The sequence below is a fragment of the Pseudochaenichthys georgianus genome, chromosome 14 (genome assembly GCF_902827115.2).
Source record: "Pseudochaenichthys georgianus chromosome 14, fPseGeo1.2, whole genome shotgun sequence".
Lineage (NCBI taxonomy): Eukaryota > Metazoa > Chordata > Actinopteri > Perciformes > Channichthyidae > Pseudochaenichthys > Pseudochaenichthys georgianus.
This window is the reverse complement of record NC_047516.1, coordinates 40032480-40058293: the sequence shown is the minus strand read 5'-3', so window position 1 is coordinate 40058293 and position 25814 is coordinate 40032480.

Genomic DNA, 25814 nt, shown 5'->3' with positions numbered 1-25814 from the left:
CTACGTGACATCGGAAATCTCAATGTATGCCGTTTCCATGGAAACGCTTCCCTCGCCAAAAAATCCGATGTTGTTGTAAGTCAATGGAAAATGGTCCAAACAGCACCAGACTTTATATGATGGCTGATGGTCCATGCCTCAACAGCTCTACGTGAAATCTGAAATCTCAACGAATGCCGTTTCCATGGAAACGCATCCCTCGCCAAAAAATCCAATGTTGTCCTAATTCAATGGAAAATCATACAAATAGCACCAGACTTCAGATGATGGCTAATGGTCCGGCCCTCAACAGCTCTATGTGAAATCTGAAATCTCACCATTTCTCCGTACGTTGACACGTCGACGTGCGGACAACAGCCTGCGGAACGTCGAAGACCCGCTCAACGCTGCTTGCAGCTTTAATTAGGGTCTGAGACCTAGGTCGGCGAAGACCCTATTGAAATTGGAAAAAATCGGTCGCGCTGCGACCGATAAACCTGCCAAAAACACCAAAAAACATGGAAAACGACCAACTAAAGCACCGAAAATGTTCGTAAATAATGTCGGCTGATAGACCGCGTGAGCCCAGTCACGTGGGCGAAGCCCACGTGACTGCAAATCGCATAATTGATATCGTAACAATCATCGTAGTCGCTCGCGAAGCGAGCGATAACCATGCAAAACCCCCTCAAAACAGGGTAAAAAAGGGCCAAAAGCCCATTAGAGGTGGCGCAGTGGGTAGGCCGGACGGCCTACAGTGAGGTGCTCCCATCCACCTCAATGTTAAATCGAACAAGATTGAAATTGGACCGATTATTTATTATTATTATTATTTGCCATCTAGAAACGCTCTTTTGAGCCCCTTAACATATGTGAAAACTCACCAAATTTTGCACACGCGTCAATCCGTGACAAAATTGCAATGTGTTATTGGTCCCGGAACTTTGCGTCAAAAATTGCGTAGGCCACGCCCACTTCCGTTTTTGACGTTAACTCCCCCTATTTTAACTTTCACGTAAACGAACGAAACTCGCCACGCATATCTAGGGTGCGGAGACGAACCAAAAAGCCTCTTGGAGGGGTAAAAAATAACGTACAGGAAGTCGGCCATTTTGAATTTGGTGTCGAAAAAACGCGATTTTATCGCGTTTTTTCCCTTATTTCGCGTACCTACGAAATCTATCTCCTCCTAGGGACTTTTATCGTACGACTCGAAAATTCGTCGGGTAGCTTCGCGACACATGGGAGAGCTTAAGTTATCACGAGAAAATCTTTGATCCGTACGGCGTAGCCGTTATCTTCCGCCAAAGTTCGCGTTCGTACGATTTTTGGCGGTCCCTCGCCATGGAACCCGATGATGTCATAACTCAAACTGACATTCTCAGAACGCCACCAAACTTCACATGACGTTTAGCACCACAGCCCTGAACAGCTCTAGGTCAAATCTGATGTTACTTAATTTGGCATTACCATGGCAACGGATCCTTCGCCATAAACAACGGTGTCACTGTAAATGCAATGGACACGGTCCCATCGTCCCCCAATCTTCACTTTTATATCACTGGTCCATGCCTCAACAGCTCCAAGTGAAATCTGAAATCTCAACGTATGCCGTTTCCATGGAAACGGCATCCCTCGCCAAAACATCCGATGTTGTTGTAAGTCAATGGAAATTCGTCCAAACACCACCAGACTTCAGACTGTCATCAATGGTCCGGCCCTCAACAGCTCTAGGTGAAATTTGAAATCTCAACGTATGCCGTTTCCATGGCAACGCATCCCTCGCCGTCAAACATCATGTTGTCGTAATTCAATGGAAAAGGTTCCAAACGGAACCAGATTTCAGACTATCATCAATGGTCCGGCCCTCAACAGCCCTACGTGAAATTTGAAATCTCAACGTATGCCGTTTCCATGGCAACGCGTCCCTCGCCATGAAACATCATGTTGTCGTAATTCAATGGAAAATCGTCCAAACAGCACCAGACTTCATATGATGGCTAATGGTCCGGCCCTCAACAGCTCTATGTCGATTATGGGATGTCATCATTTGGCGTTGCCATGGTAACGCATCCCTCGCCGTCAAACATCATGTTGTCGTAATTCTATGGAAAATCGTCCAAACACCACCAGACTTCAGACTATCATCAATGGTCCGGCCCTCAACAGCTCTACGTGAAATCTGAAATCTCAATGTATGCCGTTGCCATGGTAACGCACGCATCCCTCGCCAACAAATACCATGCTGTTGTAATTCAATGGAAAAGGTTCCAAACGGAACCAGACTTCAGACTATCATTAATGGTCCGGCCCTCAACAGCCCTACGTGAAATCTGAAATGTCAACGTATACCGTTTCCATGGCAACGCGTCCCTCGCCATAAAACACGGTGTTGTCCTAATTCAATGGAAAATCTTCCAAACAGCACCACATTTCATATGATGGCTAATGGTTCGGCCCTCAACAGCTCTACGTGAAATCTGAAATCTCACCATTTGTCGTTTCCATGGAAACGCTTCCCTCGCCATAAAACACGGTGTTGTCCTAATTCAATGGAAAATCATCCAAACACCACCACACCTCATATGATGGCTAATGGTCCGGCCCTCAGCAGCTCTACGTGAAATCTGAAATCTCAACGTATGCCGTTTCCATGGAAACGCATCCCTCGCCAAAAAATCCGATGTTGTCCTAATTCAATGGAAAATCTTCCAAACAGCACCACACTTCAGATGATGGCTCCTAGTCCGGCCCTCAACAGCACTATGTCAATTATGGCTAAATATATTGGCCGAGTCCTCGAGACACCTAGACACACACGTCGACGTGCGGACAACAGCCTGCGGAACGTCGAAGACCCGCTCAACGCTGCTTGCAGCTTTAATTAGGGTCTGAGACCTAGGTCGGCGAAGACCCTATTGAAATTGGAAAAAATCGGTCGCGCAGCGACCGATAAACCTGCCAAAAACAGGGTAAACGACCGACTAAAGCACCGAAAATGTTCGTAAATAATGTCGGCTGATAGACCGCGTGAGCCCAGTCACGTGGGCGAAGCCCACGTGACTGCAAATCGCATAATTGATATCGTAACAATCATCGTAGTCGCTCGCGAAGCGAGCGATAACCATGCAAAACCCCCTCAAAACAGGGTAAAAAAGGGCCAAAAGCCCATTAGAGGTGGCGCAGTGGGTAGGCCGGACGGCCTACAGTGAGGTGCTCCCATCCACCTCAATGTTAAATCGAACAAGATTGAAATTGGACCGATTATTTATTATTATTATTATTTGCCATCTAGAAACGCTCTTTTGAGCCCCTTAACATATGTGAAAACTCACCAAATTTTGCACACGCGTCAATCCGTGACAAATTGCAATGTGTTATTGGTCCCGGAACTTTGCGTCAAAAATTGCGTAGGCCACGCCCACTTCCGTTTTTGACGTTAACTCCCCCTATTTTCACTTTCACGTAAACGAACGAAACTCGCCACGCATATCTAGGGTGCGGAGACGAACCAAAAAGCCTCTTGGAGGGGTAAAAAATAACGTACAGGAAGTCGGCCATTTTGAATTTGGTGTCGAAAAAAACGCGATTTTATCGCGTTTTTTGCCCTATTTCGCGTACCTACGAAATCTATCTCCTCCTAGGGACTTTTATCGTACGACTCGAAAATTCGTCGGGTAGCTTCGCGACACATGGGAGAGCTTAAGTTATCACGAGAAAATCTTTGATCCGTACGGCGTAGCCGTTATCTTCCGCCAAAGTTCGCGTTCGTACGATTTTTGGCGGTCCCTCGCCATGGAACCCGATGATGTCATAACTCAAACTGACATTCTCAGAACGCCACCAAACTTCACATGACGTTTAGCACCACAGCCCTGAACAGCTCTAGGTCAAATCTGATGTTACTTAATTTGGCATTACCATGGCAACGGATCCTTCGCCATAAACAACGGTGTCACTGTAAATGCAATGGACACGGTCCCATCGTCCCCCAATCTTCACTTTTATATCACTGGTCCATGCCTCAACAGCTCCAAGTGAAATCGGAAATCTCAACGTATGCCGTTTCCATGGAAACGGCATCCCTCGCCAAAACATCCGATGTTGTTGTAAGTCAATGGAAATTCGTCCAAACACCACCAGACTTCAGACTGTCATCAATGGTCCGGCCCTCAACAGCTCTAGGTGAAATTTGAAATCTCAACGTATGCCGTTTCCATGGCAACGCATCCCTCGCCGTCAAACATCATGTCGTCGTAATTCAATGGAAAATCATCCAAACACCACCACACTTCAGACTATCATCAATGGTCCGGCCCTCAACAGCTCCAAGTGAAATCTGAAATCTCAACGTATGCCGTTTCCATGGCAATGCATCCCCCGCCAAAAAATCCGATTTTGTTGTAAGTCAATGGAAAATCGTCCAAACAGCACCAGACTTCATATGATGGCTAATGGTCCGGCCCTCCACAGCTCTATGTCAATTATGGGATGTCATCATTTGGCGTTGCCATGGCAACGCATCCCTCGCCGTCAAACATCATGTTGTCGTAATTCAATGGAAATGGTTCCAAACAGCACCAGACTTCAGACTATCATCAATGGTCCGGCCCTCAACAGCTCTACGTGACATTGGAAATCTCAATGTATGCCGTTTCCATGGAAACGCATCCCCCCCCCCCAAAAAAAATCCCATGTTGTTGTAAGTCAATGGAAAATTGTCCAAACAGCACCAGACTTCATATGATGGCTAATGGTCCGGCCCTCAACAGCTCTATGTCAATTATGGGATGTCATCATTTCGCGTTGCCATGGTAACGCATCCCTCGCCATCAAACATCATGTTGTCGTAATTCAATGGAAAATCATCTAAACACCACCAGACTTCAGACTATCATCAATGGTCCGGCCCTCAACAGCTCTACGTGAGATCGGACATCTCAATGTATGCCGTTGCCATGGCAACGTGTCCCTCGCCAAAAAATCCCATGTTGTTGTAAGTCAATGGAAAATCATCCAAACAGCACCAGACTTCAGACTATCATTAATGGTACGGCCCTCAACAGCTCTACATGAAATCGGAAATCTCAATGTATGCCGTTTCCATGGCAACGCTTCCCTCGCCATAAACGACGGTGTCGCTGTAAATCCAATGGACACTGTCCCATCGTCCCCCAATCTTCACTTTTATATCACCGGTCCATGCCTCAACAGCTCCAAGTTCAATCTGAAATCTCACTGTATGCCGTTTCCATGGCAACGCCTCCCTCGCCGTGAAACACGGTGTTGCCCTAATTCAATGGAAAAGGTTCCAAACGGCACCAGACTTCAGATGTTGACTAATGGTCTGGCCCTCAGCAGCTCTATGTCAATTAGGGGATGTCATCATATGCCGTTTCCATGGCAACACGTCCCTCGCCATGAAACACGGTGTTGTCCTAATTCAATGGAAAATGGTCCAAACAGCACCAGACTTCATATGATGGCTGATGGTCCATGCCTCAACAGCTCTACGTGAAATCTGAAATCTCAACGAATGCCGTTTCCATGGAAACGCATCCCTCGCCAAAAAATCCAATGTTGTCCTAATTCAATGGAAAATCATCCAAATAGCACCAGACTTCAGATGATGGCTAATGGTCCGGCCCTCAACAGCTCTATGTGAAATCTGAAATCTCACCATTTGTCCGTACGTTGACACGTCGACGTGCGGACAACAGCCTGCGGAACGTCGAAGACCCGCTCAACGCTGCTTGCAGCTTTAATTAGGGTCTGAGACCTAGGTCGGCGAAGACCCTATTGAAATTGGAAAAAATCGGTCGCGCAGCGACCGATAAACCTGCCAAAAACACCCAAAAACATGGAAAACGACCGACTAAAGCACCAAAAATGTTCGTAAATAATGTCGGCTGACAGACCGCGTGAGCCCAGTCACGTGGGCGAAGCCCACGTGACTGCAAATCGCATAATTGATATCGTAACAATCATCGTAGTCGCTCGCGAAGCGAGCGATAACCATGCAAAACCCCCTCAAAACAGGGTAAAAAAGGGGCAAAAGCCCATTAGACATGTCTCAGTGGGTAGGCCGGACGGCCTACAGTGAGGTGGTCCCATCCACCTCAATGTTAAATCGAACATGATTGAAACTGGTCCGATTATTTATTATGATTATTATTTTAATTCTTAAAACGCTCTTTTGAGCCCCGCAACATAAGTGAAAACTCACCAAATTTTGCACACGCGTCAGGCCGTGACAAAATTGCAAGATGTTATTGGTCCCGGAACTTAACGTAAAAAATTGCGTAGGCCACGCCCACTTCCGTTTTTGACGTTAACTCCCCCTATTTTAACTTTCACGTAAACGAGCGGAACTCGCCACGCATATCTAGAGTGCGGAGACGAACCAAAAAGCCTCTTGGAGGGGTAACAAATAACGTACAGGAAGTCGGACATTTTGAATTTGGTGTCGAAAAAACGCGATTTTATCGCGTTTTTTGCCCTATTTCGCGTACCTACGAAATCTATCTCCTCCTAGGGACTTTTATCGTACGACTCGAAAATTCGTCGGGTAGCTTCGCCAGACATGGGAGAGCTTAAGTTATCACGAGAATTTTTTTCTTTCGCACGGCGTAGCCGTGATTTGTCGCCAAAGTTCGCGTTCGTACGATTTTTGGCGGTCCCTCGCCATGGAACCCGATGATGTCATAACTCAAACTGACATTCTCAGAACGCCACCAAACTTCACATGACGTTTAGCACCACAGCCCTGAACAGCTCTAGGTCAAATCTGATGTTAGTTAATTTGGCGTTACCATGGCAACGGATCCTTCGCCATAAACAACGGTGTCGCTGTAAATGCAATGGACACGGTCCCATTGTCCCCCAATCTTCACTTTTATATCACTGGTCCATGCCTCAACAGCTCCAAGTGAAATCTGAAATCTCAACGTATGCCGTTTCCATGGAAACGGCATCCTTCGCCAAAACATCCGATGTTGTTGTAAGTCAATGGAAAATCGTCCAAACAGCACCAGACTTTACACTATCATCAATGGTCCGGCCCTCAACAGCTCTACGTGAAATCTGAAATCTCAACGTATGCCGTTTCCATGGCAACGCATCCCTCGCCGTCAAACATCATGTCGTCGTAATTCAATGGAAAATCATCCAAACACCACCAGACTTCAGACTATCATCAATGGTCCGGCCCTCAACAGCTCCAAGTGAAATCTGAAATCTCAACGTATGCCGTTTCCATGGCAACGCGTCCCTCGACATGAAACATCATGTTGTCGTAATTCAATAGAAAATCGTCCAAACAGCACCAGACTTCATATGATGGCTAATGGTCCGGCCCTCAACAGCTCTATGTCAATTATGGGATGTCATCACTTGGCGTTGCCATGGTAACGCATCCCTCGCCGTCAAACATCATGTAGTCGTAATTCAATGGGAAATCATCCAAACACCACCAGACTTCAGACTATCATCAATGGTCCGGCCCTCAACAGCCCTACGTTAAATCTGAAATCTCACTGTATGCCGTTTCCATGGCAACGCCTCCCTCGCCAAAAAATCCGATGTTGTTGTAAGTCAATGGAAAATCGTCCAAACAGCACCAGACTTCAGACTATCATCAATGGTCCGGCCCTCAACAGCTCTACGTGAGATCGGACATCTCAATGTATGCCGTTGCCATGGTAACGCACGCATCCCTCGCCGTCAAACATCATGTTGTCGTAATTCAATGGAAATGGTTCCAAACAGCACCAGACTTCAGACTATCATCAATGGTCCGGCCCTCAACAGCTCTACGCCAATTATGGGATGTCATCATATGCCGTTTCCATGGCAACGCGTCCCTCGCCATGAAACACGGTGTTGCCCTAATTCAATGGAAAAGGTTCCAAACGGCACCAGACTTCAGATGTTAACTAATGGTCCGGCCCTCAGCAGCTCTATGTCAATTAGGGGATGTCATCATATGCCGTTTCCATGGCAACACGTCCCTCGCCATGAAACACGGTGTTGTCCTAATTCAATGGAAAATGGTCCAAACAGCACCAGACTTCATATGATGGCTGATGGTCCATGCCTCAACAGCTCTACGTGAAATCTGAAATCTCAACGAATGCCGTTTCCATGGAAACGCATCCCTCGCCAAAAAATCCAATGTTGTCCTAATTCAATGGAAAATCATACAAATAGCACCAGACTTCAGATGATGGCTAATGGTCCAGCCCTCAACAGCTCTATGTGAAATCTGAAATCTCACCATTTGTCCGTACGTTGACACGTCGACGTGCGGACAACAGCCTGCGGAACGTCGAAGACCCGCTCAACGCTGCTTGCAGCTTTAATTAGGGTCTGAGACCTAGGTCGGCGAAGACCCTATTGAAATTGGAAGAAATCGGTCGCGCAGCGACCGATAAACCTGCCAAAAACACCAAAAAACATGGAAAACGACCAACTAAAGCACCGAAAATGTTCGTACATAATGTCGGCTGATAGACCGCGTGAGCCCAGTCACGTGGGCCCATTAGAGGTGGCGCAGTGGGTAGGCCGGACGGCCTACAGTGAGGTGCTCCCATCCACCTCAATGTTAAATCGAACAAGATTGAAATTGGACCGATTATTTATTATTATTATTATTTGCCATCTAGAAACGCTCTTTTGAGCCCCTTAACATATGTGAAAACTCACCAAATTTTGCACACGCGTCAATCCGTGACAAAATTGCAATGTGTTATTGGTCCCGGAACTTTGCGTCAAAAATTGCGTAGGCCACGCCCACTTCCGTTTTTGACGTTAACTCCCCCTATTTTAACTTTCACGTAAACGAACGAAACTCGCCACGCATATCTAGGGTGCGGAGACGAACCAAAAAGCCTCTTGGAGGGGTAAAAAATAACGTACAGGAAGTCGGCCATTTTGAATTTGGTGTCGAAAAAACGCGATTTTATCGCGTTTTTTGCCCTATTTCGCGTACCTACGAAATCTATCTCCTCCTAGGGACTTTTATCGTACGACTCGAAAATTCGTCGGGTAGCTTCGCGACACATGGGAGAGCTTAAGTTATCACGAGAAAATCTTTGATCCGTACGGCGTAGCCGTTATCTTCCGCCAAAGTTCGCGTTCGTACGATTTTTGGCGGTCCCTCGCCATGGAACCCGATGATGTCATAACTCAAACTGACATTCTCAGAACGCCACCAAACTTCACATGACGTTTAGCACCACAGCCCTGAACAGCTCTAGGTCAAATCTGATGTCACTTAATTTGGCGTTACCATGGCAACGGATCCTTCGCCATAAACAACGGTGTCGCTGTAAATCCAATGGACACGGTCCCATCGTCCCCCAATCTTCACTTTTATATCACTGGTCCATGCCTCAACAGCTCCAAGTGAAATCTGAAATCTCAACGTATGCCGTTTCCATGGAAACGGCATCCTTCGCCAAAAAATCCCATGTTGTTGTAAGTCAATGGAAAATCGTCCAAACAGCACCAGACTTTACACTATCATCAATGGTCCGGCCCTCAACAGCTCTACGTGAAATCTGAAATCTCAACGTATGCCGTTTCCATGGCAACGCATCCCTCGCCGTCAAACATCATGTCGTCGTAATTCAATGGAAAATCATCCAAACACCACCAGACTTCAGACTATCATCAATGGTCCGGCCCTCAACAGCCCCAAGTCAAATCTGAAATCTCAACGTATGCCGTTTCCATGGAAACGCATCCCTCGCCAAAAAATCCCATGTTGTTGTAAGTCAATGGAAAATCGTCCAAACAGCACCAGACTTCATATGATGGCTAATGGTCCGGCCCTCAACAGCTCTATGTCAATTATGGGATGTCATCACTTGGCGTTGCCATGGTAACGCATCCCTCGCCGTCAAACATCATGTTGTCGTAATTCAATGGAAATGGTTCCAAACAGCACCAGACTTCACACTATCATCAATGGTCCGGCCCTCAACAGCTCTACGTGAAATCGGAAATCTCAATGTATGCCGTTTCCATGGCAACGCATCCCCCCCCCCAAAAAAATCCCATGTTGTTGTAAGTCAATGGAAAATCCTCCAAACAGCACCAGACTTCATATGATGGCTAATGGTCCGGCCCTCAACAGCTCTATGTCAATTATGGGATGTCATCACTTGGCGTTGCCATGGTAACGCATCCCTCGCCGTCAAACATCATGTTGTCGTAATTCAATGGAAAATCGTCCAAACACCACCAGACTTCAGACTATCATCAATGGTCCGGCCCTCAACAGCTCTACGTGAAATCTGAAATCTCAACGTATGCCGTTTCTATGGCAACGCATCCCTCGCCGTCAAACATCATGTTGTCGTAATTCAATGGAAAATCATCCAAACACCACCAGACTTCAGACTATCATCAATGGTCCGGCCCTCAACAGCTCTACGTGAAATCTGAAATCTCAACGTATGCCGTTTCCATGGCAACGCATCCCCCGCCAAAAAATCCGATTTTTTTGTAAGTCAATGGAAAATCGTCCAAACAGCACCAGACTTCATATGATGGCTAATGGTCCGGCCCTCAACAGCTCTATGTCAATTATGGGATGTCATCATTTGGCGTTGCCATGGCAACGCATCCCTCGCCGTCAAACATCATGTTGTCGTAATTCAATGGAAATGGTTCCAAACAGCACCAGACTTCAGACTATCATCAATGGTCCGGCCCTCAACAGCTCTACGTGACATTGGAAATCTCAATGTATGCCGTTTCCATGGAAACGCATCCCCCCCCCAAAAAAATCCCATGTTGTTGTAAGTCAATGGAAAATCGTCCAAACAGCACCAGATTTCAGATGATGACTAATGGTCCGGCCCTCAACAGCTCTACGCCAATTATGGGATGTCATCATATGCCGTTTCCATGGCAACGCGTCCCTCGCCATGAAACACGGTGTTGCCCTAATTCAATGGAAAAGGTTCCAAACGCCACCAGACTTCAGATGTTGACTAATGGTCCGGCCCTCAGCAGCTCTATGTCAATTAGGGGATGTCATCATATGCCGTTTCCATGGGAACACGTCCCTCGCCATGAAACACGGTGTTGTCCTAATTCAATGGAAAATGGTCCAAACAGCTCCAGACTTCATATGATGGCTGATGGTCCATGCCTCAACAGCTCTACGTGAAATCTGAAATCTCAACGAATGCCGTTTCCATGGAAACGCATCCCTCGCCAACAAATCCAATGTTGTCCTAATTCAATGGAAAATCATCCAAATAGCACCAGACTTCAGATGATGGCTAATGGTCCGGCCCTCAACAGCTCTATGTGAAATCTGAAATCTCACCATTTGTCCGTACGTTCACACGTCGACGTGCGGACAACAGCCTGCGGAACGTCGAAGACCCGCTCAACGCTGCTTGCAGCTTTAATTAGGGTCTGAGACCTAGGTCGGCGAAGACCCTATTGAAATTGGAAGAAATCGGTCGCGCAGCGACCGATAAACCTGCCAAAAACACCCAAAAACATGGAAAACGACCAACTAAAGCACCGAAAATGTTCGTAAATAATGTCGGCTGATAGACCGCGTGAGCCCAGTGCACTGCAAATCGCATAATTGATATCGTAACAATCATCGTAGTCGCTCGCCAAGCGAGCGATAACCATGCAAAACCCCCTCAAAACAGGGTAAAAAAGGGCCAAAAGCCCATTAGAGGTGGCGCAGTGGGTAGGCCGGACGGCCTACAGTGAGGTGCTCCCATCCACCTCAATGTTAAATCGAACAAGATTGAAATTGGACCGATTATTTATTATGATTATTATTTTAGAACATTGCGAGCACTTTTGACCCCCGCAACATATGTCAAAACTCACCAAATTTTGCAAGCGCGTCAGAAGTCACTCAAATTGAACGTGTTATCGGTTTCGGAACTTAACGTAAAAAATTGCGTAGGCCACGCCCACTTCCGTTTTTGACGTTAACTCCCCCTATTTTAACTTTCACGTAAACGAACGAAACTCGCCACGCATATCTAGGGTGCGGAGACGAACCAAAAAGCCTCTTGGAGGGGTAAAAAATAACGTACAGGAAGTCGGCCATTTTGAATTTGGTGTCGAAAAAACGCGATTTTATCGCGTTTTTTGCCCTATTTCGCGTACCTACGAAATCTATCTCCTCCTAGGGACTTTTATCGTACGACTCAAAATTCGTCGGGTAGCTTCGCGACACATGGGAGAGCTTAAGTTATCACGAGAAAATCTTTGATTGTACGGCGTAGCCGTTATCTTCCGCCAAAGTTCGCGTTCGTACGATTTTTGGCGGTCCCTCGCCATGGAACCCGATGATGTCATAACTAGTGCTGCGTACCTGGACTCACATTCAGGTTCAGGTCCGGACTCAAGTCCAGAGGTTCAGGTTCAGGTCCGGACTTATAAGTCCGGACCTGAACCCATGGCTTGTGTCAAGTTGTGTGAGTAACTAAAGTGAACTTATTGTGAGCTAATTATCAATTGAAAATTAACTCATAATCAACTCAAATTCAAACTCATCAGGTTTATTGTGCTCCCTTGCAACTTGTGTCTACATTTCTCTACAAAGTACAAATGTGCCACTTAGTCTACAAATGACTTATGACAGCAACTACAGTGAACTACTACAAAGTTCAAACATTTATTTCATTTACCAAACTAAAGTAACCAAACAGTCCCTGAGCTGACTGAGCCTAAATCCCTAAAACGTTGCTGAAAGGTAGAGTGTAGAGTAGACTATACGCATCACACTGTTACACACCTAATATACAGTATAGGCTACACTCTAGTGACTGTACAGTCAGAGTGTACTGTACTGTCTGTGCACCATGTATTTTCTACAACTCTACAATACATACTGTTAGAAATTAAAATCAATGTTGATATGGCGTAATTTTGAATTAAAAACACTAATTTAAATCACTTTTATTCTGAAAAAACCGAAAGTTCACACTATTAACTTAAAACTTTTATTCTGAAAATTCTTCACTTCCGGTTAGCATTAGCATGTGGCGAAATTCTACGTTTTCAAACCGTAAATCGAAGGTGAAATGACATGTGATGTTGTACACTGAGCACACTGGGATTAGCACTCATTTATTGACGCTGAATAACATTTATCAGGGAATGTTTAAATAACCACAGACACCAGAATATACGTAAGTGCTAGTTTTTTTGCGAGTCCAAGTACCGGTTCCTGACGTTCCGGTTTTAACCGGACTTGAACCGAAACTTTTTACAAGTCCAGTACCGGTTCGGCGTACCGGTACGCAGCACTAGTCATAACTCAAACTGACATTCTCAGAACGCCACCAAACTTCACATGACGTTTAGCACCACAGCCCTGAACAGCTCTAGGTCAAATCTGATGTTACTTAATTTGGCGTTACCATGGCAACGGATCCTTCGCCATAAACAACGGTGTCGCTGTAAATCCAATGGACACGGTCCCATCGTCCCCCAATCTTCACTTTTATATCACTGGTCCATGCCTCAACAGCTCCAAGTGAAATCTGAAATCTCAACGTATGCCGTTTTTCTCGCCAAAACATCCGATGTTGTTGTAAGTCAATGGAAAATCGTCCAAACAGCACCAGACTTCAGACTATCATTAATGGTCCGGCCCTCAACAGCTCTACGTGAAATCTGAAATCTCAACGTATGCCGTTTCCATGGAAACGCATCCCTCGCCGTCAAACATCATGTCGTCGTAATTCAATGGAAAATCATCCAAACACCACCAGACTTCAGACTATCATCCATGGTCCGGCCCTCAACAGCTCCAAGTGAAATCTGAAATCTCAACCTATGCCGTTTCCATGGCAACGCGTCCCTCGCCATGAAACATCATGTTGTCGTAAGTCAATGGAAAATCGTCCAAACAGCACCAGACTTCATATGATGGCTAATGGTCCGGCCCTCAACAGCTCTATGTCAATTATGGGATGTCATCATTTGGCGTTGCCATGGCAACGCATCCCTCGCCATCAAACATCATGTTGTCGTAATTCAATGGAAAATCATCCAAACACCACCAGACTTCAGACTATCATCAATGGTCCGGCCCTCAACAGCTCTACATGAAATCTGAAATCTCAACGTATGCCGTTTCCATGGCAACGCATCCCCCGCCAAAAAATATACGATGTTGTTGTAAGTCAATGGAAAATCGTCCAAACAGCACGACACTTCAGACTATCATCACTGGTCCGGCCCTCAACAGCTCTACGTGAAATCGGAAATCTCAATGTATGCCGTTGCCATGGTAACGCACGCATCCCTCGCCGTCAAACATCATGTTGTCGTAATTCAATGGAAATGGTTCCAAACAGCACCAGACTTCAGACTATCATCAATGGTCCGGCCCTCAACAGCTCTACGCCAATTATGGGATGTCATCATATGCCGTTTCCATGGCAATGCGTCCCTCGCCATGAAACACGGTGTTGCCCTAATTCAATGGAAAAGGTTCCAAACGGCACCAGACTTCAGATGTTAACTAATGGTCCGGCCCTCAGCAGCTCTATGTCAATTAGGGGATGTCATCATATGCCGTTTCCATGGCAACGCGTCCCTTGCCATGAAACACGGTGTTGTCCTAATTCAATGGAAAAGGTTCCAAACGGCACCAGACTTCATATGATGGCTGATGGTCCATGCCTCAACAGCTCTACGTGAAATCTGAAATCTCAACGAATGCCGTTTCCATGGAAACGCATCCCTCGCCAAAAAATCCGATGTTGTCCTAATTCAATGGAAAATCATCCAAATAGCACCAGACTTCAGATGATGGCTCCTAGTCCGGCCCTCAACAGCTCGATGTCAATTATGACCTCACCTAGACACACACGTCGACGTGCGGACAACAGCCTGCGGAACGTCGAAGACCCGCTCAACGCTGCTTGCAGCTTTAATTTCTATTATTATTATTATTATTATTATTATTATTATTATATTACAGTTTTTTTCAATGCTAAAACACGTTTTTTGAAAGCAGGGCTTATTTTCTCAAAACACTAAACACCATTCACAAAACTATACACACAAAGTGCAACACACCTCATATATACTGCAGACTGAAGCACTGCACCCAGAACTACAGAAACACTCCAAATGGCACACACTTCATTCATAGTTTGTAAAACCAACTACACCATCGTGCTCAAGCACACTGTTTCATGGCGTTTGATAGAGAATTCTGCAAATAAAGATTATTCAAGTCTCCAAAATATGTGCAGAAACACAAATATATTGTTGTTATACTTTTACTTTTCAAAAAGTGGAACGTTGAATTGCAAATTGGGTGCAGAGCTGAACATGTGTTTAGAGTTTTGGAGATTTGAGCTGAGGTTTTGCTCTTTGAGTGTCAGTTTAAATAATGATGCTTTTTGTGTCATTTCAGTGTGCGCACCTTGTTTCCATTGTTACACTTACATGTTCTTTATATAGATTTGATGTCAAAGAAACATGTTCAAATACACTGTCATTCAGATTGATTAGTACTTCTGTTTCTTTTGAGAGGGGACGCCTTTTCCTGGGTAACTGTCTTGGCACCACGTATCCGTACAGATGTTTCTATGTAGAAAAGGAGAGATGCAACATGGGTACATGTTGATCCCAAACCAGCCTTGCAGTTGCAGTTGGCGGACATGTTGGCGGCAGCCCAATACTCTGAGAATGCAATACCTGAAAAATAAAATACAAAAATATTATTGGATTGTTGACTATTTAAAACCACCTTGTCATCAGTGTTGGGCAAGTTACTTCCAAAATGTAATATATTACATATTACTTATTCTTACTGGACCCCCCAGTCAGAGCTGGTTGATGTCGCCAGGGAAAAGAAAGTTTGGGGCTCTCTGCTGGAACTGCTACCCCCGCGACCCGACCACGGATAAGCGGGAGAAGATGGATGGACTTATTACTGTCTTTTGAAAGTAATAAGTTACATTACAATATTACTGTCTCTGAAATATAATGAGTTACACTACTTTTTAGTTACTTTCACCAAAATAACCTCAAAAGATTGGCTAGGTATTTTAAATGCTGAAATGTAGTTTAGTGCAGCTCCAGTGAAGGGCGATGTGGTATAGCATAACAACTGTGTAGGCCCTTAAGGCTACTAACAACTTGTATTACACGGCTGAGTTGAATACTCGATTCTGATTGTAACTTCTCAACATGTGACTCGTTGTTAATCCAGCAGTACAGACCGCTGTCAAGGACTATAATGAAGGTTGCTAAGGAGGATCAAGAAAGACATGGTATACATGGTATGCTCCAATTGAGCACAGGTGTTCCCACTGATTGAGCCTCTACTTAAGGCTGCGTCTTTCTGTTGCTCTGTTTGGCCTTCACAACCTTGAAGGAGAGGGTAAGCAGGTTACTTGTAAAAAGACTTCCAATAAATCTGTTTTGAACAAACAATGACTTGGGTTTTATTTGATCAATGTCCAGGTAAGTTATTAATGTGTTTCTCTCAATGTGCCTTTTACCATGCCCCTATGCCAACTGTGATAAAGGCTTCTTCTTCACAGTTGTTCACACTCGCCTGTTGAAGCAGAGGGTACTTTTTCCTTGCATTGTTTCACCAAACACTTGTGTGTTTTATCTGCGCTACTCTTGGGGATGTAGTAAGCCCGGTGACAATCTAGACACTTTTTGTGTAAATCGCAGTTACTGGCAATGTCTGTTTTTTATGTCGAGAGTGACAGCCGACCATACGGCACGTTTTGTTACAGTCTTTACAAAAGATGGGTTTAAACTCTTCCAGAGTACATGAGGGGTCGAGGGCAAGGCAGACAAAACAATGAACAGTACAGGAATGATTCCACAGCGAGCTGTAGCCTGTGTAACAATGTTCGCAGACATATGGAGAGCCTAAAAACCCCTTCAAGTTTGTAATAGTAATGGTTTTTGAAGAGAAACAAAAACACAGTTTTGTCTCGTTTGGGGCCGTCTGTTTGGAATTTACAGAGTAATATTGTACGCTATATTTTGATCGACATCGCCCCTGTAAAACACCACAATCTTGCATTTTAACCTGTTAAGCCCGAGAGACCCCGGTAACGGGGGCCTCCTGCAATATCTTGCAGAAAACAGTGTCTGAGGGCATGTTCATTTATGATCTATGAATGTTTTATATCCATGTAACGGAAAGAAACTCATCTAACTGATCATTTTAATTTTTTTTTTTTTTAAGAACCCTACAATGCTAACGCTGAGTCTCTGAATCAGCAACGAGCGAACAATGCTAACAGATGACTGTAGAGAAAAAAAGAGGGATAAGTATTTGAAAACACAGCACTGTAAAAAAAAAATCGTAAAAAAACGGTTATTTTCTGGCGACGGGGCGCCAGAAAATGTCCGTTAAAAGGGAAAAATCAGAGATAACATGTAAAAAACAGTAACTTACCTTACCACAAGTAGCCTTACTGTAATTGTACATGAAATATCTTTCTTTTAACATATATTATTTGTTAGAATAGAGTCATAAACCTCTAGAAACAGAATAATTATCTTTTAAAAATGATAAAGAAAAGCTAAAATACAGAAAATTACTTTTATTACTACAAAAAAGTACTGTATATCTAAGACCATTTACAAGTAAAACACAAAGAAAAGAATGTCATTTTACTTTGCAAAAGCGTTAGTTTACATTAATTATCTAATTTTTTGCCAAACAAATCTGTAATTTCACAAGAAATCTTCTTATAATTCCATGAAATCTTTTTCTTTTAACATATATTAATTGTTAGAATAGTCATTTACCTCTAAAACAACAGAATAAATATGTTTTTAAATGATAATAAAAAGCTTAAAGACAGAAAATTACTGTTCTTTAAAAATATTACTGTAAATCAAAGATCATTTACATGTAAAATACAAAGAAAACATGTAATTTTATTTTCGCAAAAGCTTAAGTTTACATTAACTGCAGATGTTTTGCAGAAAAAAATCTGTATTCAAATACATTAAACTGTCAAAATAAATGCATTTACTTTCTCTAAATGTAGGTTTACTGTACTTTTACAATGTGTCAATCTTGTATTTAAAAATATAAAACTGAAGTATGACGATATTTGTCTGCATAATACTTTAAAATCTGTGAAATGATGCAGCAAAGAAATGTATAAAATCTACTTTATAGCTTGTAGTAACTCACGGGAGGCTTCTTTTATTTTATTTGTATTCATAATAATTTTTATTTTTCGTCAGAATGTATTATGGTGCATTAGTTAAGAATTTTTGTTCTCAAAAAACAGTGCATTGTGTGTAATACAACTGGGATTTTTATTAAATTAGTTTGTTTTTAAGGAAGGCCAGAGCTTCAGCTGTGTCAAATAGATTGTTCCCTTTAGTTAACGTTTTTTAAAAGAACATTATATTCCGATTTGATCATGTCCCCTTTATTGTATTACGGAGAGCAATGTGAGCGTCCATTCCCATTGGATAACGGAGGATTTTACACCCTCTTTACTGTCGATTGATTTTACAGTGCTATCTGCATTACTGATCAACTAAAAAACACCAGATTATCCTTGTTAATTACACAACATTGGTTGGTTTAAATTGTGTACAATGCTTTTGTAATTTTCCCCTTCGATTCGGAGAAACAAATGCCACACTATCCAAATCAGGAATCGAACGTCTCCTACCCCCCCCCCCCCCCCCCCCCCCCCCTTAGGTCACAGGCTCCTCCTCCAAACAGTGCAACACAATAAAACAGATACACAGACAAATCATTTCTAAGTAGCAGCCAGATTAATGCTATGGATGTTATTTCAAAGTTCAGGTGTTTAATAGTCTTATGGCCTGTGGGATGAAACTGTCCCTGAGTCTGGTGGTTTTGGTCCGGATGTAAGATAAGATAAGATAAGATGGTACTTTATTGATCCCAATTTGAGACATTGTTTTTGTTGCAGCAGCATAAAAGACAAGGCATTTTACAATAAAACAAAACCACAAATAAACAAGAATAGAAAGAAAAGAAAAGAAAATAGAAAATATACATGTAGATATTATATATGCAAATATACATATTCAAAAATATATGACAATGGAATATGGAATATCAAATCTTGAACAGATTATATATGTGTACAATGTACAGCGAGGTTGTATTAGAGAAACTATGGAGCAGAGAGTTCTCTTCCAGCCAGAGGTGATTTGTTGTACAGAGTTATTGCAGTGGGCAGGAATGTGTTCCTGTGTCGGTCCTTGTGACAGCGGAGCTGCAGCAGTCTGTTGGAGAAGGAGCTCCGCTGACTGTCCAGCTGCAGGTGGAGAGGATGGGTGGGTTATCCATCATGGACAACAGCCTGTTCAGTGTCCTCCTCTCCACCACAGCTTCAAAGGGGTCCAGCTTGATGCCGATGACAGACCCAGCTTTCCTGATCACTTTATTGATCCTGCTGGTGTCACCGGCTCTGATGCTGCCCCCCCAGCAGACCGCAGCAAAGAAGAGTGCACTGGCCACAACAGACTAGAAGATCTCCAGCATCTTGCTGCACCATGGATTGTTGGTGCTTGAGAAGACTAAATATTTATCTGCAGATCCCTATAAAGTATATACATTACTCGTTATTCTCTACAAATAGTAAATTAAAAACTGTATATAATTGCTATTTTGGACATCCCTTTTCAAGATTTCAATATTACTCTAAACGTGTAATAACGTGTTTTAACCACTAGGTGGTTTGGGTTAAAAAGCTGTCAAGTTTACAGTGTTAACAAAATAAAATATACTGCTGTTTCTGGTTTAGTTTACGACGGATATATTTAGTTATTGTTTTGATATTTGTAACACAAAAGCGATGGAAAAACCCCACAGCAACACAGAAAAGATGGTCTTAACATGACCCAGCGGTCTAGTAGTTAATAAAAAACAATAATATCAAAACAAATTATTACTACTAACTTTATTGTGAAATTAAAACAGAACGGTAAAAGAATAGTTTCCGGTCTATTCTGAGCCCGATCTCTGTAGATAAATAAAGAATTACGACAGATGTGTAATATTTAATGCAGCCAAACCATTTATTACAATGCATTCATGTGATGACTTTCAAAGAGTGAAGCAAGCACTGCTGAATAAAGTATGATTTTCTCTTTTGCGAACCGTTTTTTTCATATGGAATGCAGTTGGAGGTCAACCAATCACAGAGCTTGACGCAACGCGGAACAATAGCTGAGGATTCTGGGTAGTGTAGTGTCTTCGGCCATCCTAAACTGAACAAATATTTGTTTCTCCGAATCGAAGGGGAAAATTACAAAAGCATTGTACACAATTTAAACCAATCAATGTTGTGTAATTAACAAGGATAATCTGGTGTTTTTGAGTTGATGAGTAGTGCAGATATCACTGTAAAATCAATCGACAGTAAAGAGAATACTTACTTCCGGGGTAAAATCCTCCGTTATCCAATGGGAATGGACGCTCACATTGCTCTCCGTAATACAATAAAGGGGACATGATCAAATCGGAATATAATGTTCTTTTAAAAAACGTTAACTAAAGGGAACAATCTATTTGACACAGCTGAAGCTCTGGCCTTCCTTAAAAACTAACTCATTTAATAAAAATCACAGTTGTATTACCCACAATGCACTGTTTTTTGAGAACAAAAATTCGTAACTAATGCACCATAATACATTCTGAGGAAAAATAAAAATTATTATGAATACAAATAAAATAAAAGAAGCCTCCCGTGAGTTACTACAAGCTATAAAGTAGATTTAAAAAACGTTTTATAGAATAAAAGCTCACTGCAGGACGTTGTAGAAATGAGTGTGTGCACCACGACAAAGGAGCCTCATTCACTTTACATTGGGGTTGTTTGCGTGGTGCCGACACGTAAATGTAACAAAGTTCGTGACTCCACCACGCAATGCGGTGTTAAGGAGTCGTGGTGGAGTCACGCATTCTGGTGTGATTAGGTTGTATTTCAGCCAATATTTTTAGCTCTCCATAACTTCAGCTTATTTTCAACTACAGAAACCATTCAAATATTAAACTATTCAACCTGTTCAGGAATCAATGAGAAACCTTCAACTTAAAAAAAATATTTTATACTTTTTGAAATATTCAGCTCTTTTTTTAATATTGAAGTCACTTTTCCTACACTTTGCGCCAAATGCTACTCCTTCCACATATTTTCAGCTAGACACTTCATTCCAACTTTCAAATGATCACAAGACCTTCAGCTATTCAATTCCTATTCAGATTTTTGATATCTTTTACACTTATTGAGATATTTAATTTAGTTTGGAGCTTAGCAGAGAGGCCTTCTTTTGCAAGTCCAAGTCAAGTCTCAAGTCTTTGGTCACGAGTCCAAGTCAAGTCTCAAGTCTTTGTGGGGTGAGACTTGATCAAGTCTCAAGTCTTTGGTCACGAGTCCAAGTCAAGTCTCAAGTCTCTAAAAAATAAAAGTCTCATGTCTCTTCTGGTTGTAATAAGCCTTCTATTGTCTGCTGCTATCCAGTCTGTTGAGAATACTGCACAGCTATATCTAAGAAATTCAAAGCATTTACTGTGTTATTATCACTCCTATATCTATTAGCATACAGTATCAGTACTGATTAGTTGTTTGTTATATGATCACTTTAAACAGGCTATTGCAATATGAGGACAAACATCACACTTTAGCTAAATGCAAACAACCTATAAGCAAATCACTTCAGAATCAGAAATCAGTATCACAAATACTTTATTAATCCCCCGCAGGGAAACTGTTAAAAGTACTTAAAAGCGGGTAATGATTAACGTTACCGACCTTTTTTATGTCATGTCAAGAGTTGGATGTCAATGCCACTCAACTCAAACAAGTGTGACAAGCAATTCACTAATCTTTTCAGATATTCAGTTACAAAGCTAGCAGCAAGCTAAGTTAGCATTACACAGCTGATGCTGAGCTAAACATGTTTGCTAACCGTCCATATGGGTTAATGTGACTGACCTCTCCGGGTGAGTTTTCAAGTGCCTGATGACATTCGACGTTGTTGCGCCAGCATCCTTGATTTTGATATTGCAGACTTTGCAGTGTGCGCTCCTTTTGTTGGTGCCGCCGGCGTTTTGTTCGAAGTTTTTGTAGTTGAACCTAATTACAAGCGGTACAGCTGCAGGTGTGCCGCCGGTCGCCATTGTGTTACTACGAGGTAGTAACAGAGGCGCGCACGTCTGCATAATGAGCCCGGCTAAAGTAACTGGATGGCCTGCCTGCCTGTCAGCCTTCCATCTGGGCACAAACTTATCTCGTGCCCTCATTGGTCATGTGCGCGTTCGTGTGTGTTGGAGGAGGCGGGCTCTATAAGGAAGTAGCAGCCTCTAGCAGATTATCTCCGGTTGTGTATTTTTAAATTCTAGCGATCTCGAGCCGGTTTCTCTCAAATGTACCTACCCCACCTTTAATACGCCAAAAATAGAAAACACAATAATTGTTCACGAGTCCCAACACACGAGTCCAAGTCGAGTCTGAAGTCTTTTGGTCTTGAGTCCAAGTCAAGTCTGAAGTCTCTGTGTGTGCGACTTAAGTGCGACTCGAGTCCGAGTCGCAGACTCGAGTCCCCATCTCTGGGATGGAGCAGCTCGTTAAGTCTGGAGTGCTTTGATCTCAAAACGGAGTGAAGCAGTGCTTGAAATTCTCCCCCAAAAATGTTTTAAACTTGCCATACTTCCCAAACCCTACACTCCTCAGACATATGTTTTCATGGAAAACGTAGGAAAACCTCTCCTAGGTTGAAAAAAAAAAAATTAAGAACAAATATTAAACAAAATGCCTCTTGAGGGCATGCAGAGAGAAAAAATCCAGCTAGCTCCCAATTGATTCCCATGTTAAATTGTTCTGGATCTTTCTTCAGAGCAGGGAGAAGTACACTTTAGACAAACTGCTCCCATCTCCATATTTTACACACAAAACCCGAAAGAAATACATATATCAGTTCATTGGGGTCCCCTGATGCTCAGGGTCTGCTCATTTTTTTATAGGAGCCATAGTTTTTGAACAGGTGGCAAAATTGTCAGATATAATCCTCAATGCATTCTTATGGGACTCAGTGCTGCAGATGGTTGTCATGGTGTTGCTGCGCAGATTGGAGCCACACACACGTGAGTGACATCATCCAATCAGAGCAGACACCATGGAAACCTCTGTTCTCTGGGTTTACACACACAGGTGTTTGTAAACATTCAATCACTACTACTTACATGTAATATCTTTATGTAACTCCTTCAGCCTAATTTCAGCTGCAGGAACCATTCAAATATGAACTATTCAGCCTTTTCAACACATGATGGGAAACTTTCAACTTTTTCAAAATATGTTATACTTTTTAAAATATTCAGCTTTTTAAAGTCTTTTTTTTAACATGGAAGTTATTGCAATGCATTTGAGTTGTAACAATGAACACACACACACTCTCTCTCTCTGTCATACACAGACACACCCTCAGTGGCGAAACGTCGAGGAAACCGCCTCCTCTCCTTCTACTCTTTTAAATACATTTGAGTTCTTTTAAAACGTACTTTTATCCATTTATAAAACTTATTTTTTTGTTTTATATCTTTTAATTTATGATCGTTTTTAACGGCTCTGCTCACAGGGATATTTTGAACAACTATCCATGCAACAAACAAACTTCAAGGGAACAAGAGATTAAAGGAGCCCACGGACAACAACTGCTTCAGACGGTGAGTGACGGACATAAGAAAGAGTGTGCGCACTGAAGACCCGCCGGGCTCCTCCAGACTCACCCCGAGCTGGTTTTAATCTTCTCTGGTGACTGTATGTTGGCACGGCAAGGACTTTACCCGTGTTTGTGACGATCCCCCCTCACCTCCCTCCCTTCGACAGGTCTGCCCATGGGTCGGGCGAGGTGTGCCCGCAGACTCAGGCCCTCTTCCCTTTCCACCTTGAGGGACCTCCTAACCAAGGGGCCCCAAACGGAGGAGGGCCCCGTGGCGACCTTGTTTGCCCCCTGTGACTTTCCTCCTCTTCTTCCTCCTCTTCATCCACCAGCAGCTAATCTGCCCCTCCACCAATGTTACTCTGCTCACCCCCCTCCCCATCCTCATCCCCCTTCTCCCCTCTCTCCCCCCTTCTGCTCCAGTTCCTATTCCCTCAACTCACCCCTCTAACCCCTACCCTGTCCCTAATCCTAAACCTAAAGTCTCCCTTCCCTCGCCTAATCCTAACCTCGCCCTAAGCCCCAAACCCAACCTCACTCTCCTTCCTGCCTCATCTCCCTCTGACCCTCACTTTCCCTTTTCCTCCTCCCCCATTACCGTACTCCCCACCTGGCCCAAATACAACCCCCCCACTAACCCCCCTTCTAAACTGACTCCTCACCTCCTTTCCTTCCCTACCTCTCCTCCTACTTCCTCAGACCCCTGTGCGTCGGGGGGGGGCAGGGCGCTTCCTCAGCCCCTGCCTCAGCGCACTCTTAGGAACCGAGTGCAGGTTGAGGTCCATCCGCTCCCTCGGACCGTACTCGACCGTCTGGGGGCCGATGGGACTGGGTCCTTGATCTGCCCCTCCGTCTTTCTGTCCTCCCCTCCCCCCGTGCCACCCTCCCCACAGACAGTAGATACCCCCATAATACAGACACCTACCCCCCTCTCCCATCCCATGTCCATCCCTTCACCTCCCTCTCCACCCTCCAGACAGTTACATAGCAATGTTGCTCTCCCCTGCAGCAACACCATCTCCTCCTTTTCACCTCCAGGTCCACACAACAACCAGCAGGGGGAGCCAGAGCTGTTTGCACGCTGAGCCCTGAGGTGGATGTAAACTTAACATCAGTGATGATTAAGAATCGTGCAATTGCAAGGAATTTAGGGATGTCATCATCGACAGTCCATAATGTCCTCAACAGACTCAGAGAATCTGAGCAGGTCGTGGACGTCGTGTCCTCCGGCTGAAGATGAAAAGGACCATCCAGATTGTTATCAGCACAAAGTTAAAGCCAGCATCTGTGATGGAATGGGGGGTGTTAGTGCCCATTCATGCTGAAAGGTACAGACAGGTTCTGGAACAACAGATGCTGCCTTCCAAGCCACCTCTTTTTCAGGGACGTGTTTGTAGTGAAAGAGTGGGGTACTACACCTGCCTGCCTGCAGTCCAGACCTGTCTCCATTGGGAATGTGGGGCGCATTATGAAGCACAACATACGACGACAGAGGGAAGGTGATGCAACACCTGGTAACATGCCCCTGTCCCAGCCACCCTTTTGGAACGTAAACAACGAGTGAATATTTGCCAAAGAAACTAAAGTTTGTCAGTTCCAACATTGCATTTCTGCTATTTAATGACTGTTTTTAAATGCCGTGTTTCCACTGCACTATTTCTTAATGCGCTTAATGTCTTTCATTTTTGTAAAGCACTTTGAATGGCCTTGTGTTGAAAGGTGCTGTATAAATAAACGTGCCTCGCCAACAGGTGAAATAACAGCACTGTAGAGTAGTGTGTGTCTTCAGTGAACATGCAGGCTGTGGAGGTGCTGCTCCTCCCCCTGCTGCTCCTCCCCCTGCTGCACCCCCACCCTGCTGTCCCCCCACCCTGCTGCTCCTCCCCCTGCTGTCCCCCCACCCTGCTGTCCCCCCCTGCAGCTCCTCAGGGTCAGTCTCAGGAGAGCTCTCCGGCAGCGAGGAGAGCTATCAGAGGTGAGCTGACTGCGTTCTGTCTGTGTTGTTGTTCCTTCTCTCTTACTGCAAATATTTATAAAATGTTACGCAAAGTGAGATCCAGATGCTCAGTGCACTTCTCTCTGGAGATCTACACGTCTGTCACCTGGTAGCAGATCCCTAACCCACTAAC